Source organism: Sciurus carolinensis, chromosome 5 (assembly GCF_902686445.1).
Source record: "Sciurus carolinensis chromosome 5, mSciCar1.2, whole genome shotgun sequence".
NCBI classification, from domain to species: domain Eukaryota; kingdom Metazoa; phylum Chordata; class Mammalia; order Rodentia; family Sciuridae; genus Sciurus; species Sciurus carolinensis.
Genome location: NC_062217.1, coordinates 131,915,107 through 131,919,504, shown reverse-complemented (window position 1 = coordinate 131,919,504; position 4,398 = coordinate 131,915,107). Strand labels below are relative to the sequence as shown.

The following is a 4,398-nucleotide window of genomic DNA, read 5'->3' as shown; positions in this document are numbered from 1 at the left end:
TGCTTTGAAATATTTTTACTGCATATTCAATTTCTTTAAGAGTAAGGGGATTGTTCAGTTTATTCTGTCACAGATGAATTGAGGTGGTTTTGGTTTCAAAGAAACGGTTCTTTTTGACACCCCTCACCCCCACGCACGCAGCGCCCCTGCCCCTCCCTGCTCTGATTGAATCAGTTTGAGGCCCACAGGGCTGGAGACACGGCAGATCAGCGACCTGGAGCATCGGAGGCAGTAAATAAAAAAGAAACAAAATGTCCTCCAATAAAACTACATTGCGAAAAATGAGAAAGAAACAGAATGGAAAGAGTAAAAATGTTGAGGCAGAACCTGAAGAATTTGTGATGAAAAAAAAAAAAAAAAAACCGACATGTAGTAAATGGAAAGGTGGAATATTTCCTGAAGTGGAAGGGATTTATAGATGTTGACAATACCTGGGAACCTGAAGAAAATTTAGATTGTCCAGAGTTTATTGAAGCATTTCTTAATTCTCAAAAAGCTGGTAAAGAAAAAGATGGCACCCAAAGAAAATCTTTATCTGACAGTGAATGTGATGATATCAAGTCAAAGAAGAAAAGAGATACTGCTGATAAACCAAGAGGCTTTGACAGAGGTCTCCATCCTGAACGAATAATTGGTACCACAGACAGCAGTGGAGAATTGTTGTTTCTCATGAAATGGAAAGATTCAGATGAGGCAGACTTGGTGCTGGCAAAAGATGCAAATATGAAGTGTCCTCCAATTGTAATTGCTTTTAATGAAGAGAGACTAACTTGGCACTCTTGTCCAGGTATGTGTGTGTGTGTGTGTGTGTGTGTGTGTGTGTGATTCCATATATATGTATATGTGGAATCTCTTGGTTTTTTATTTAGTAGTGTGAAAAAAAACTATGTTCTAGTGAAAATCAATTGATATGTTGGTTTTGAAAGTAGTATTGGGGGAGTTGTTGGGTTTTATATTTTGTTTTACATCAATAGCACTGGTTACTTGGAACAAATAAAAGATTTCTGTAGCTGCTTCCTTTATCAGAAGAGAGCATTTGATATAATGGTATATTTCTCCTGCTTTTCTAAAAGTTGGGGAAATTTTCCATAGTCATTACTCAGACTTATTTTTAACTCATATGCCTAAGGACCATTCTGGGGGTTTTGTTTGAGCCTGTGGGTGCATGTGTACGTAAAACACTTGCATCATGGTTTTTGTTTTTTAAACATTCACCAAAACAAGAACCATGGGTGGAAAATCCATGTTCCTGAGAAATCATCATTCTCTGAAACCTGTAAGTCACTTCAAGTTAAATTGAAATTTTTCCTGAAACAATAACACTTCAGATTAAATAAATGATTCTGTAGTTAATTGGACAGTTTAAATTGGATAATTACAAGCAGCCACATTAAATCTACATCTATAGTCACATAAATACAACAATTTTATTTACAAAATTCCTGAAAGGTAAAATACTATCACTATCAACAACTTCTGCACCCAAACAATTAAACTAGACAAATCCTAGTTTGTGTTAATTAGCAAGACTTAAGTGGACATTTTTTAGGGTTCCTCTAGTTAGCCATTCCTTTTTTAAAAGTTGAAATCGGTGTACTAAAAGTTCATAATTCATGGAATGTCTTAAGATTTGACTCACGGAAACCTGATCAGATGGCTAGAGATGTTGGCAATTTATAACCTGCCCACATAAATGGGTGAGGAAATTTTTATAGTCTAAATTATTGACTTGTATGTTTTGTTCTTTACCCCAATTCATTCCTTCCTTACTTACTAGACTCAATCTTTTCAGTATTTGAATTACTGGTACAACACAAGCCAGGAAAATAACTGTAGTAATCAGAATGTTACCCAGCTGTATATTGTTTACTTTATTGCAAATACTGGTGAACAATGGTCAATAAATAGTTTTATATTCCTTTAAAAAAAAAAGAAAGAAATTATTCTTTTCATTGAAGTTGATGAAGTCTTTCTTTAGGGTTGTCTGTTCCGTTGTCTTATTGTACTTTAACATTTTCAAAGTGTATAGTGATGTCCTTTCCTTCAATCCTAACACATATTTAAGAATTTAAAATTCACTTTCACTGATAGCTGTTTGACTAGATTATAATATTACTGTAATTTGAAATGAAAAAGTGTGAAAAAATTTTGGTATTCTAAAATGAATAGGTCAAGGAGGCATTGCTTTCCAAGTTTTCCTATAATTCCCGGTCCAGTGACTTTGATTATTAAATGTCTTTTAGTTGTATCGGCTTTTAGTTTCTATTAGGAGAAATTGCTTTGCTAAAATTTTAGTTGGTCCATCTGGATTTTTCAATAAAAATATTCCTTTAAGAGTTCAGAAATAACTTCATGTTGTAAATATTAAATAGAACCTAGCCAAATGCTGTGAACCAGAATCTGGGCCAATAAATATTACCAAAACTAATGTTTTTATAAAATCGTCCAGTCTACAAACCAGTACCAATCCAAAACATCACTGATGGTACACAAGATTATCCATTCAGAAACTAGAAAAGGCCTTCAAAACATTATGACAATAACTTTATTTCTTTTGAATAAACAACAGAAAGGAGGCTGTACTTTGAATGACTTTATTTCAGTTTTAATAATTTTGTATATTTTATAACAATATCAATTTGTGGAAAAATATATTTATAAGAATAAAACTGTCTTTCACTATATATGGTATGAGAGAACCACTCCTAATAAACTGCCCACAAATCTATCACTGTCTTTTATTTAAAAAATGGTACAGTGAATACATTTAATCCCGTTCATTCCTCTTCTGGGGAATCATTTCCATAGTTAAAATGGAAATGCCATCTCTCAGCATGTGTATTTCATTTGAATACTTTTTTCTTTCTCCTAAAAATGGACTCTGAATACATCCATTCCTGGCTTACCATACTTCTGTATCAGGTATTGCTTTGAATTGAGCTTCCTCTGTCACCTTTGATTATTGATTTTTAGCAACTGAATTTTTGTTTAGTCATTCTTTGATTTTCTTTCAATCATGACACATCATATCCATGAAATCTTCCTTTTATTATTTCTAAGTCAATGATATCAATGACAACCTTTGTAAGTACTAGTATTTATACTTCAGTTCTACTTAATTTTGGTATGTTTTTAATTAAAGTCTGAATTGTGAAAGTTTGATGACTCTGCAAAATTTACCATCTCAACTACTCCACCTATAATTTTCTAACAGTTTCTGTGTGTGGGATAATTTCCTATTATGAAATGCCTTTGTTTTCTTGCATTGTTTTCCAAAAAATTGAAACTCATGTATCATAAGAGATTAGACTGTGGGAATGGTCTGACCAAACCAAATAACTTCCAATTTAGAAAAGCTTTAAAATGAAATGAAATAGGAAAAAGAATCAAAGATATTAAGTAAAATGAGTATTTTATTTTTCTCGAAAAGAATAAGTGTGATTAATGGTACATGAATGGTAGTTATCTCCATACCAGGAGATAGAAACATCTGGAGAAACTTTTGTCAAAACCGGTGTGATACTACTGAACTCCAGTTGGGGAAGTTTGGGATGATCACAAAGATCCTATAATGCACAGGACAGCTTCCCCTAGTAAAGGTTTATCCAGCCTATAATGTCAGTCATTCCAATATCAAGAAATTCTGTCTACATAAAGGCATCTGGGTGCTTGCTTGACTACATGGAATCGCCCCTCTGCCCATTTTCATTTGGTGCTAACTCTGAGACTTGAATCATTATTGTATTAGGACTAACATTTTGTTATTTTTCAATATTATCTAATATGTAGAAAATGAAAATAATTTGTTTAAATGTTTAATTAAAACTACCCCATAGGATTGTTTAGATATTTTATTTATAAAACACTAAAATAGTAGCTGATATGAGGCACCATCTCAATGTATATGGTTAAAAAGAGGGGTGGTTTGTTGTTCTTCCATGACTTTCTCCTTGTACAGCCTACATAAATACTAAGACTTTTATATTCCTTTCTGCAGATGAGGAAGTTAAAGACACAGAGAGATTAAGCTGACCATGTTCACAGAGGTTAGAAATGATAAAAATTGACAATTTGACTCCCAAGTCCATGTCTTAAATACTGTACTACAATTGTCTCTCACTTGAAAGGAAAATCAGATCTCACATGCATTGTACATTTCACATAAGTTTTCCTCTTTGTGTATCAACTGATTATAGAGTCAAATGCCCTTGGCAGCTCAACATTAATGAGAAGTATATTATGCAGAAATTCAAGTGATTATAGAAAAGATCTATAATATATCCAAGCTTCACATGGGGTGATGGCAAACAGCCAGAATAAACAGAAAATTAGATATCAGAATCTTGTATTTCATATAGAGGATTCCCTAAGCAAAATAAGTAAATATGCTGAAATGTG

At 33.0% G+C, this 4,398-nt stretch overlaps 1 pseudogene; it reads left to right on the top strand.

The window, feature by feature from the left end:
• Positions 1 to 251: 251 nt before the first annotated feature.
• On the top strand, positions 252 to 4,032 carry LOC124985752 (chromobox protein homolog 3-like; annotated as a pseudogene).
• The last annotated feature ends 366 nt before the right edge of the window (positions 4,033 to 4,398 follow it).